Genomic DNA, 13,736 nt, shown 5'->3' with positions numbered 1-13,736 from the left:
TCCCACCCTGCTCCCTTTAAATACCCCTGCACCCCATAATCATAACCCACCCTTACTCTTTAAAATACCCCAACACCCTTAAACACTAACCCATCTTAACCCTATAAATATACACTGTACCCCAAAACCCAAACCTATCCCTAAACCCTAAAAATACCCCTGTACCCCAAAACCCAAACCTAGCCCTGAACCCTATAAATACCCCTGTACCTCAAAACTCAAACCTACCCCATAACCCTAAAAATACCCCTGTACCCCAAAACCCAAACCTGGCCCTGAACCCTAAAAATACCACTGTACCCCAAAACCACCCCTGAACCCTAAAATACCCCTGTACCCCAAAACCCAAACCTAGCACCGAACCCTTAAAATACCCCTGTACCCAAAAACTCAAACCTACCCCTGAACCCTAAAATACCCCTGTACCCCAAAACCCAAACCTAGCGCTGAACCCTAAAAATACCCCTGTACCCCAAAACCCAAACCTAGCCCTGAACCCTTAAAATATCCCTGTACCCCAAAACCCAAACCTACCCCTGAACCCTAAAAATACCCCTATACCCCAAACCCCAAACCTAGCCCTGAACACTAAAAATACCCCTGTACCCCAAAACCCATACCTATCCCTAAACCCTAAAACTACCCCTGTACCTAATAACCCAAAACTATATCTGAACCCTTAAAATACCCAAACACCCTAAAACATATACCTCAGTACCCCAAAACATATACCCCTATACCCATACTTACCTTATCCAAACATTTTTAAAAAACATGCTTTTACCATTCATGCATTTACAACGAATTTTGTTGTAAATGTATGCGTGGTAAAAGCATATAAAATGTAATGCCATGCGTTATAATGGCATTGCGGAGTCATGGTACTTTCGTAATGAAAGTATGCGGAGTGATGGTATGTGCAAAGAAAGTTGCTGAATAATGGGTGTATACCCTCCCCCGGTAAGTACATAGGTGGCACGGCGGCCAACATCTCCAGCAACATACTCATATTTTTTCACCACCCATTTGAAAAATGCACAGGTCTCTCTCATTGATGGCCAGCACCGACATACATTTTTAGACACACCTCCCGCAACAAGTTCTAGAATTGCGAACGTTTGAGCTGGGGAGCTACGTTCGAATCTCGGCATTAGCTCAACATCCTGTGATTCCAGGCAAATCACTTTGTCTCCCCGTGCCTACCACAAATGAATGTGTTCTTCTGCAATGTAAATTGTGCTCATGCCATGTTGTTGAGTTTGCGCTATATAATATTGCAAGGAAAAATAAAGAAGGGAAACTCAAGTTCACACACTACTGAACGCGCACTCTTAAGTGCATCAGCAGTGCACTGTGAAGCGGAGCGTTTCACAGGCCTGTCACAGATAAGAAATGCTATCAAAACGAAATCCTAAAAAACAATATACTACTGGCCGGCAGCAATTCATACACGGACAACGTCGGGACGGGCTGCTATTATATAGTTCGGAGTACTTACACGATCTGCAACAGGTGAGCTCCATTTGCAAGGGGGAGGAGCGGACCAGTGCTCACAGCATCATAGGAGGCAGGACACACACTCTCACCGTGGCTGTTATTCTGGTGATGGGCGCTGAGGAAGGCGGAAGCCGAAATGCATTCGCCGCCACTGGATTTGCTCTGAGAAAATAAAGCCTCTTCGACAAGTTTCTCCTCTGGGCTTCTGCTTCTTTCTTTGTTGGAGGGAGGTTCCTGTTCACATTTTCGCGCTTGCCAGCAGCGTGTTACAGAAGCCCCTGTCACGTCGAGGGTCTGGACTGTCAACTGGCACGCCTCACGGCTCACTTTGTTTCTTCCAGGAATGGAATGGGTCCGGACCCGCCCCTGCTTTCATGAGGACAGACGCGGTTGAGGTACTTACCTCTCCCTGTGGCAATCTGCACTGCGCATATAGCCCCCGCATTTTGGACTTTTTGGTGGCAGAGGCTGTGATGGTACGAGGAGACTCGAGGAGGGGCTGCATGATCTCAGAACAGACTGGTGTTTCATCGCGTCTTGCTCCTTGTGGGTCCCGTGACAGAGGGTAACATCTATCTACTCCCTCCCCCAATTTCCACCAACCCAGATTGCTGACATACCTGGGCTTTCTGGGAGTTGTAGTTCGGAGTACTTACACGATCTGCAACAGGTGAGCTCCATTTGCAAGGGGGAGGAGCGGACCAGTGCTCACAGCATCATAGGAGGCAGGACACACACTCTCACCGTGGCTGTTATTCTGGTGATGGGCGCTGAGGAAGGCGGAAGCCGAAATGCATTCGCCGCCACTGGATTTGCACTGAGAAAATAAAGCCTCTTCGACAAGTTTCTCCTCTGGGCTTCTGCTTCTTTCTTTGTTGGAGGGAGGTTCCTGTTCACATTTTCGCGCTTGCCAGCAGCGTGTTACAGAAGCCCCTGTCACGTCGAGGGTCTGGACTGTCAACTGGCACGTCTCACGGCTCACTTTGTTTCTTCCAGGAATGGAATGGGTCCGGACCCGCCCCTGCTTTCATGAGGACAGACGCGGTTGAGGTACTTACCTCTCCCTGTGGCAATCTGCACTGCGCATATAGCCCCCGCATTTTGGACTTTTTGGTGGCAGAGGCTGTGATGGTACGAGGAGACTCGAGGAGGGGCTGCATGATCTCAGAACAGACTGGTGTTTCATCGCGTCTTGCTCCTTGTGGGTCCCGTGACAGAGGGTAACATCTATCTACTCCCTCCCCCAATTTCCACCAACCCAGATTGCTGACATACCTGGGCTTTCTGGGAGTTGTAGTTCGGAGTACTTACACGATCTGCAACAGGTGAGCTCCATTTGCAAGGGGGAGGAGCGGACCAGTGCTCACAGCATCATAGGAGGCAGGACACACACTCTCACCGTGGCTGTTATTCTGGTGATGGGCGCTGAGGAAGGCGGAAGCCGAAATGCATTCGCCGCCACTGGATTTGCACTGAGAAAATAAAGCCTCTTCGACAAGTTTCTCCTCTGGGCTTCTGCTTCTTTCTTTGTTGGAGGGAGGTTCCTGTTCACATTTTCGCGCTTGCCAGCAGCGTGTTACAGAAGCCCCTGTCACGTCGAGGGTCTGGACTGTCAACTGGCACGCCTCACGGCTCACTTTGTTTCTTCCAGGAATGGAATGGGTCCGGACCCGCCCCTGCTTTCATGAGGACAGACGCGGTTGAGGTACTTACCTCTCCCTGTGGCAATCTGCACTGCGCATATAGCCCCCGCATTTTGGACTTTTTGGTGGCAGAGGCTGTGATGGTACGAGGAGACTCGAGGAGGGGCTGCATGATCTCAGAACAGACTGGTGTTTCATCGCGTCTTGCTCCTTGTGGGTCCCGTGACAGAGGGTAACATCTATCTACTCCCTCCCCCAATTTCCACCAACCCAGATTGCTGACATACCTGGGCTTTCTGGGAGTTGTAGTTCGGAGTACTTACACGATCTGCAACAGGTGAGCTCCATTTGCAAGGGGGAGGAGCGGACCAGTGCTCACAGCATCATAGGAGGCAGGACACACACTCTCACCGTGGCTGTTATTCTGGTGATGGGCGCTGAGGAAGGCGGAAGCCGAAATGCATTCGCCGCCACTGGATTTGCACTGAGAAAATAAAGCCTCTTCGACAAGTTTCTCCTCTGGGCTTCTGCTTCTTTCTTTGTTGGAGGGAGGTTCCTGTTCACATTTTCGCGCTTGCCAGCAGCGTGTTACAGAAGCCCCTGTCACGTCGAGGGTCTGGACTGTCAACTGGCACGCCTCACGGCTCACTTTGTTTCTTCCAGGAATGGAATGGGTCCGGACCCGCCCCTGCTTTCATGAGGACAGACGCGGTTGAGGTACTTACCTCTCCCTGTGGCAATCTGCACTGCGCATATAGCCCCCGCATTTTGGACTTTTTGGTGGCAGAGGCTGTGATGGTACGAGGAGACTCGAGGAGGGGCTGCATGATCTCAGAACAGACTGGTGTTTCATCGCGTCTTGCTCCTTGTGGGTCCCGTGACAGAGGGTAACATCTATCTACTCCCTCCCCCAATTTCCACCAACCCAGATTGCTGACATACCTGGGCTTTCTGGGAGTTGTAGTTCGGAGTACTTACACGATCTGCAACAGGTGAGCTCCATTTGCAAGGGGGAGGAGCGGACCAGTGCTCACAGCATCATAGGAGGCAGGACACACACTCTCACCGTGGCTGTTATTCTGGTGATGGGCGCTGAGGAAGGCGGAAGCCGAAATGCATTCGCCGCCACTGGATTTGCACTGAGAAAATAAAGCCTCTTCGACAAGTTTCTCCTCTGGGCTTCTGCTTCTTTCTTTGTTGGAGGGAGGTTCCTGTTCATATATATATATATATATATATATATATATATATAAATGTATATATAAATTTATATATAAATGTGTGTGTGTGTATATATATATATATATAGATATATACAAAAAAAAACAAAGGTTACAGGGACATTATACTTAGGCTCAAATTTCACTCGTATGAAACCATTGTAATTCAGCAGTTATAGTTACCCGAGTTACCTATAACCTCCACCCCCACAATGCATTGCTTATGACCTAACATATTACATCCCTCACCACATCATCATCAACTGAGTATAAGTTTTTCAAAAACGTTTTTGAAACTTAAAGATATATACTAAGCTATTTGAGCCTAATCAAAATGTCCCTGTAACCTTTGTTTTTTCAGTGAATAAATATATATATATATATATATATATATATATATATATATATATATATATATATTACCTACTGGCGGTCGCCAGTAGGTATATATAGTTAGGATTTTTTCTCTATGGGATTTTTGAAAATTCTATGTCTAATAACTTTGGCGTTTGTGGACGGAATTGGCTGAAATTTTCAGGAAAATGGCACATTTTGTTTCTGAGCAGCCCTTGAAAATTTGGGGGGGGTTCGTCAAGGGGAGGCCGAGAAAAAAGGGGGGTCCCAAAACGTGTTTTTAACATTGAGTTTTCCATAGGGCGGTTGGCCTCACTTTTAGCCCGAACGGCTGAATGGATTTGCACGAAACTTGGCAAAATTGTAGGGACTGGTAGCCCGATGTGCCTTTTGTAGGTCTCAATATATGTGCTCCAGTGGATTTTGAGAAATTAACGTTTAAAAAAAGACATATATCTGTAACAGCGGACCTGGCAGCGTCCCAGGACGCGTACTTTTCGCGCAACGGAGCTTTGTGAAGCGAAGCTGATTGGTTCTCCGGCGTCTGTCAACATTCCAAAAAGTCCGTAGCGGCCGCCATCTTGTCTCTCGGTAGGATCGAGAGACAAGAGGAGGTCAAAACAAAGGGGGAAATAACTATAAGGGGGCATAGTAGATCCTCGCTGACCCCCTAGGTTTGATGTGGAGGTTTTAAAAGGGCCCCGCGGGGCAAAAAAAAATAATAATAATAATAATCGAACGGCTGAATGGATTTGCACGAAACTTGGCAAAATATTAGGGACTGGTAGCCCGATGTGCCTTTGCTAGGTCTCAATATATGTGCTCCAGTGGATTTTGAGAAATTAACGTTCAAAAAAAGATATATATCTGTAACAGCGCTCCGCTTCGCGTAACGGAGGTTTGCGAAGCTGATTGGTCATTCTGTCACTGGGCTATAGTTGGGCTACATCTGGCTGATATTTGGGCTACATTTGTTTTTTTGTGTGTCTGGCGGCCATCTTTGGGCTACATTGGGCTACATTGGGCTTCATTGGGCTACATTGGGCTACATTTGGGCTCCAACATATATATAGGCCAATGTAGCCCAATATATATTTTTCAAAGTTAATTTTCGTAAAAACCACTGGAGCATATATCTTGAGACATAGCAAAGGCACATCGGGCTACCAGTCCCTACAATTTTGCCAAGTTTCGTGGAAATCCATTCAGCCGTTCGAGCTAAAAGTGAGTCCAACCGCCCTATGGAAATGAAGGAAATTAATGGGTAATTTGTAATTAGCAAATAGCTAATCGCAAACTAGGAATGGTAAAGAATCGCTATTTATTCCTTAAAGTTCGCTATTTAGGAAATGCAAAAAACTTTGATGATACATATGGCGGTTCATCTCTAACAAGATAAGAAGCATAGGGATACATTTATGATGACTGGCGCATCACCAGGGATGTGTTAGTCATTCTGTGCCGCTGTTCCGTCACCTATGGTGTGCTGCATTTACAATGCGGCGCATCATGGGGCAAAAACAGCACAGATGCGTGATGTATCTGTGCCGTAAAGGTGGCGCATTGCTGGAGTTGTATCGCAAGTGTGATGAAGCTCCAGCAAGGGTCGGGGGTGCCCCTGTCGCAGGGTTTCTGTTCTCACACAGAACTGTGGACAGAGGATTGGAACCTCGGCGAATTAGGGTGTCCCAAAACTCACGTTAGTAATCAAAAACTCCTTAGCAAGCTAGGTACAGTGTCACATTGGATATAACAAACTCTCAATGTTTAGACAATCCAGAATATGAACTTATAGTACCTCAGGATACGTGGAACTCATGAACAGTCGGTCGTTATATATTTCTTAGAAACCAGAACATGGAGTTAAGAAGAACACATGTGTGTTTGAAATGTTTATTTACTAATGCCGTCTTCTCAGGCGTAGTATCTTAGATAATACAAGTACACATATTATCAGTAGCAAAATTACCAGCATAGTTACTAGTACATAAAAAGCGAATGGTGATAGTATGTTAACATGCTGTAAATGAATAAGAGTTAGCAACACTTATAAGCAGCCGCGGGCCGTGGAGGGAGTTACGGTGAGGCAGGGAGGCGGGGAGGGGGAGAAGCAGGGTGGAGAATACAAGTACACATATTATCAGTAGCAAAATTACCAGCGTAGTTACTAGTACATAAAAAGCGAATGGTGACAGTATGTTAACATGCTGTAAATGAATAAGAGTTAGCAACACTTATAAGCAGCCGCGGGCCGTGGAGGGAGTTACGGTGGGGCAGGGAGGCGGGGAGGGGGAGGGGCAAGGTAGAGAGGGCTGCACCCTGCTTCTCCCCCTCCCCGCCTCCCTGCCTCACCGTAACTCCCTCCACGGCCCGCGGCTGCTTATATCTCACCCTCCCTAATACACATATTATATTATTTGCTAAGAAGGTCTCTTTGTGTTGGTTTAGGGCGTGCCCATACTTTAGTGTCTTAGATTTGAAGGAATCACATCAGCATACACCAGCTCTCTCTTCATGTGAACCGCATCAACTGTTGTGTATGTGTGTTCGGCAAAGCAATATAAAACCCGCCTCATGCCCAGAATTGGCAGAAGTTGCACTTATGTTATGAGTATGAAGTCGTGGAGATCAGACCTCATAACAATTCTGTATCGTGTTGTTCTTGAAACTTTAGCACTCGCTGTACAGATATAGTTTAACAAGCAAAGCAGATAGTAGAGCAATAACATATTATTCTCATGTAAACCACGATGAACTACTAGGTGGAAAGCTAAAGCAACAACTAAGTGTCGTGTGCAGAAGTTGCAAAAAAGGAAAAATGGCGTTTAAACCGGTAATGAGCCCATGCTAACTTAACACGGTGTAAAGATATCCAGGACCTAGATGACACCTCCCCATGATCCGGAAACGAACTGAATAAGATAATAGAAGTGCCATCTCATGAGAGCAGATTGCAAGTTTATATGTGGACGGTCCGCAAGGTAAAGCATTAAAAACTAGGAAAATTTAATGCTAAAGAAAAATAAAACAGCCAAGTACTTTATCGAGTCTTAAGCCAATAGGCAAGGTAAATAATAAAAACTTGACAAATAAGTCAATGAATTGTCAATGAAATGCTGGTACTCAGCATATCAAACATGAAAAAGGTCTATGACATAACTGTGTATGCAAAATAAGCTGCAACAGCCTCCAATAGGAAGTCACCGTCTTCATCCGAAAACAGTTCAGCCATCCAATTTAAAAGCGGAAAAGAACATACGTGCTCTCCCAGCACCGGATCCTCTATCACCATCAGAGGACAGCTCGGTGGGTTTTCAAGAAAGCTCTGTTCCAAGAAAGACTGTGCTGCCGCCAGTAAATTCCAGGGACCAAGTAGTCCATGCATCAATGCCACAGCCATAATCCTTTCGCCAGGACAAACCAACTCGTGAGTAATGATAGGAGTCATCAGCTGATTAAAGTCGACGTCAGGAGAAACCGGTCCGCAGAGACACAAATCAATGGCCCAATCGAAATCACAGGTCAGGCAGTGAAATACAGGCTGGACACAGGTGAAGTAGGAGAATCGAAAAGATAATCCATATGCCGTGCTTAATATCGCCAACGGCATTGTGCCATAATATTCTAGCATGCGATTGCGGAACAGTGTCAGCAGCTGCAGGGTGGGAGGTTGCATAGGAGGGACATCCATATTTAAAAATGTAAAAAAGCACAAGAGCGTCCGCTGGTAATGCAAGTAAAAATGCCAATCCACGAACCAGAGTGGAGAAAATAGAATGAAAGGAAGCAGGGATGACTCCAAAGATTTTCTCAAATGAAGTCACGAGACCACTGGTAACAACTTTAAAAAAGTGCGCCAGGGCCTTTGTGGAGGATGCGTTAAAGATAGTCGGAACCATCTTGCTGAAATTGAAAGGCAAATCTGAATTGAAAAGGGTTGCACCTCTGTACGGGTGTTCGCTATGTGAAGCACGAAAGTTTCACGGGCCGAACTCAAGGCCACCTCTCTCTGAGACAAAAGAGCTCTTATTCTTGCCATGCCGTTGAAATCTGTCCCAAGGTTGGTATTTGTGGCCAGATTGAAAACTCCCTATGTTCATGTGTGGGAGGAAATAGAACATTTCTGCAGCAAATAACCCGTTCACTTACTGTTAAGATAAAAGGAATACTTTTAATTAACTCAGAACAATCTTCATTATTGAGCATCAAATAACTACCATTTGCCAACAACTTGAACGTGGGGATGATAGCAGGAACTGGCGTGCCTTGCAACACGCAAGCCATATTTGGTCGGTGTTTGTTGCATGAACCGTGTAACTGTATGTGCCTACACATTAGTGAATGATCTGGCGTCTCAGTGCATTCCTCTCCATTCAGATAAACTTCTTGATCATCTTTGAAACATCTGTATGTGTATGGAAGCGACCAGACCTCATGAAGAAAAGCACTACCTAAAGGTTCATAACGACCTATTGGTATATATTTCATACAATTTGAAAACTTATATAAAGCAAAAGGCAGCGTTATTAAACCGTGGATAAGGCACGTTGCCAAAAAACCCGCAATCCTCTGCTGATGATGTCACTGAGCATGTCATGAATGATGTAATATGTGACATCATCAGCAGTGGATTACGGGTAATAGTATCTCTAGTTTACTCCCCTATAGCTGTCTTTCTTTTAACATAAGTGTCTGTTTCCTACCTTATACTTACTGTTTTTGGTTCGCTTCCGGTTCGCGTACCGGCGAGCGAACTGGGAAGCGAACTAAGAGAAATAGAGGTTGGCACAGTTCCAAATATTGTACCAATTTTTTAATAACGGGGAGGTAGTTCTGAAAAGAACTTTTTTTTTTATTGTTTTTGTTGTTTTATATTTTTTTTATTCTTTTTCGGAATTTTTTTTTACTTTTTTTGAATTTTTCTGAACAGTTTTATATTTCTTTGGGTTTTTCTTGGAGGGGGCAATGAAAACGATTCATTGTAAAGGGCTCAACAGGAGCAACAAAACAAAAAAAAAGTATTTATTATTTTGGGCGTTTCGTACAAACTTGCATATGATAGTCAATAGCTCTGTTGATCAGAGTGATGCTTCTTTCTCCGTAGCAAATGAATCCATCGCAATATACGCAGGTGTGTTTTACTTCACCAAATCTCATTTGTATATTTGGCACCATCTCCCTGCCCTCTGGTCCCGTTACTTCCGGTACAACAGATCTTCTGGCCATAATAGGGAGATTATCTAGGTCGTTCCGAAACTGTGCAGCACTGTAGTTGTTAGGATGCCACCTAGTCATATGGCGATGCATTGTGTAGTTTCCGAAACTGTATTTTTTCTCGGTTCCTCTGGACAGTCTATCTTGACATATAAGGCAAGTTACGTATCTTGCATTTACTTTTTTCTGACCTTTGGGAATTTTAAAAAATTGCCAAATGAAGTTTTCTTTCCGGTGAGACGTCCTGGGCTGCTCAGGCAAAAACTGCCTCTCTTCGTGCTCGTCGTCCTGTTCCTCTTCTTCCTCTTCTTGTTGAATTATAACTTGAGCAGGTGGTCCACTCTTCCTTGGATGTGGTGGAGGTGGTGGGGAAGCACCAGCTGAAGCTACTAAAGAAGCCATTGCTCAGTGATCACAAAGGGTCTTTCTCTCACAATGATGAAAGTCAGAGTGAGGAAAGAAGGAGGGATTTTCATCATTTGGGAAAAACAAGAGTTCTCAACCAATCAAAAGTGTTCATTTTAGATTATATGACCTAGTCTTACATCATTAGGAAACCAAAAGTGAAATGAACCAATGAAAAGTGTTATTACCAAGTCACATGACTTGCTGTGTTTACGTTAAGCGCTTTGCAGGGCCTCCCGGTTTGCTTCCAGAAACCTGCGCTTTGCGACTCGCTTCGCGTACCAGTTCGCTAACGTAGCACGTGAGAACGTGAAACGTCATGCGGACGGGAGGCGTCACGATGTTGTTTTCTAACGCGGCACTTGCGGTAAAGAAACGTTTACCGGCTCGCGGTCTATTTCGCGGCATCAAGGTCAGCTAACGGGAAGCTTCCCGATTCGCGAAGCGGGAACGAAGAAAAAAAAATATTTTAAAAAAAAATTATTCATAAACATATAAAATATATTTTTGGATTTAAAGAAGAATACATTTTACAGCTACAGATATTAGCTGTTAAAAAACCAATGAAATTCACAGAAAAAACCATAGGTTATAGACCATATATAGTTAGGAATTAGCATTTACAAAACCTTGAAAATTCACTGAAAAAACCATAGGTTATAGACCATATATAGTTAGGAATTAGCATTTAGAAAACCTTATTTTACTCACACAAAACCATTGAAATTCCATATATAGTTAGTTGCACTAACTATATATCGCGCACCCGCAATCCACTGCTGATGATGTCACATATTACATCATTCATGACATGGTCAGTGACATCACTGATGACATCACTGATGACATCTCAAATGACATCACTGATGACATCACTGATGACATCTCAAATGACATCACTGATGACATCATGACACACCAATACCAGTTACTACATACGCACTCACTGATTCCTACGTCTACACACACATTCACTCATTCACCCATACAATCACTCATACATACAGTCACTCATTATTACAACACTATCATATGCACTCATACACCTATGCAGACAGTCACACACTGCCACTCATCCATGGAGTTACTCACACACCAAGTCAGTCCTGTAAAGAATCAATCACACTTCCATTTCTTCATCTATACAGTTAAACACAGAACACCATACTTCAGTGACATCACTGATGACATCACTAATGACATCTGAAATGACATCACTGATGACATCTCAAATGACATCACTGATGACATCATGACACACCAATACCAGTTACTACATACGCACTCACTGATTCGTACGTCTACACACACATTCACTCATTCACCCATACAATTACTCATACATACAGTCAGTTATTATTAGAACACTATCATATGCACTCATACACCTAGTCAGTCCTGTGAAGAATCAATCACACTTCGATTTCCTCATCTATAGTTAAACACAGAACACCATACTTTTCACACATATACTAACACATACTTACTCTCTTATACAATCACTGATACAAGTACACATTGATATGCACAGAGTCACACACCTCCCAGCCAGCCACACACACACTCAGTCTTCCATACATCCACTCATTCTTCAATATGTAAAACGTATTTAAACTTTACAAAAACACACAGACACTAGATGATGTCATCAGTGATGTCATTTGAGATGTCATCAGTGATGTCATCAGTGATGTCACTGACCATGTCATGAATGATGTAATATGTGACATCATCAGCAGTGGATTGCGGGTGCGCGATATATAGTTAGTGCAACTAACTATATATGGAATTTCAATGGTTTTGTGTGAGTAAAATAAGGTTTTCTAAATGCTAATTCCTAACTATATATGGTCTATAACCTATGGTTTTTTCAGTGAATTTTCAAGGTTTTGTAAATGCTAATTCCTAACTATATATGGTCTATAACCTATGGTTTTTTCTGTGAATATATATATATATATATATATATATTCACTGAAACCTTTGTTTTTTCAGTGAATATAAATATATATATGTAAAGGGGTTTCGCTTACCTGATATATACATTTTCGTTGTAAAGGCATGCGTGGTAAAGACTTGCGTGGTAAAGGCAATGCATTGTTAAAGCATTGCATAGTGAAGGACACATGGTAAAGGCATGGCTGTAAAGCCATACAACCCTCCCATGCAGGGGCAGAACATTTCCAGCGCACTAAGGATATTGATTTTACAGTTTCTATAAAAACACATGCTTTGCTGGTTTGTTATTGGAAAATTTAAAAAAAAATAGCAGCTGGTCCGTCTTACCTCATGGTGTGGGGGCCGCACTGCATTGTCACAGTGTTTTTTTCTGAAAACACTCTTGGAGTGCCTGTGGCAGGAGGGGCACACTACAAAGTACAGGTTAAATGTCACATCTTAGTAAGTGCCTGATGAACACCCCACCACAGGCAAAGAGCCCTTCAATGCTCAGCCATTCTCTGGCTATCCCTTCAAGCTACTATTGGCCACAGAAACTTAATGCAGCAAATAATCCATGTATACACAATTAAGCAAGGAATCACCTATCTCTCTCTCACATGCACTCTCACCCTCTCTATCTACTCCCTCACAAACGCTCTCACAATCGCACACTCTCTTTATCCCTCTCTCACACACAGTTTCAAACCCTTTCTTTCTTTCTCTGACAAAAACTCACTCACAATCTGTGTTTCTTTCTCACTAACTCTCACACTCTCTATTACTCTCTCTCTCTCTCTTTGTCTTTCTCAAACACACTCATACACTGTCACACCTCTATCCCTGTCCCCCTATCCCACATATACTTTCTCTCACCCTTTCACACTTGTACACTGTCTCTGTCCACCTTACTCACAGACTTTTTTCCTTTCTCTGTCTCACTTTGAGGCATATTTACAAGCCCCTAACGCCACCGGAGCGTCACATTTTTTACGTTTCGGTGGTGGTATGCCTTGCCCCATATTTACAAAGTGCCAGCCACTTTTTGTGGCTTAACGCCGCCTTGTAATTATGTTACCCTGTCACGCAGGTATCTGTGTGAAAGGGGCATTCGATGGGTGTTGCTGTGGGTGTTCCAAAGCAACATCCGTTGCTTTTGACACTGTCCCAGATTTGCAAGGAGGTGTAAATCTGTGGCAGTGCCAAAAACGAATGCCATTCTAAAGCGGGCATTAGAATGGTGCACGTGGAGAAATGCTTTTATTTCTCCTCTTTGCTTTTTCTATGTGTGTTGCATTCTGCAGCAGAAAGTTATTCCCTTCAATGCAGTTCCCCTTGCACTGTGGTGCAAGGGTGCCTGCGTTGATGCTAGCAGCTAATTTTAGCATCAGCGCTAGGAGAAACACAGGGGTACACCGTACGGTAGTAAATACAGCACACCCCTGCTTTTTAAAAATGTTGGAGC

This window comes from Lissotriton helveticus, chromosome 4_1 (assembly GCF_964261635.1).
Source record: "Lissotriton helveticus chromosome 4_1, aLisHel1.1, whole genome shotgun sequence".
In the NCBI taxonomy this organism is placed as follows: domain Eukaryota; kingdom Metazoa; phylum Chordata; class Amphibia; order Caudata; family Salamandridae; genus Lissotriton; species Lissotriton helveticus.
Note: the sequence above shows the minus strand (reverse complement) of the source record.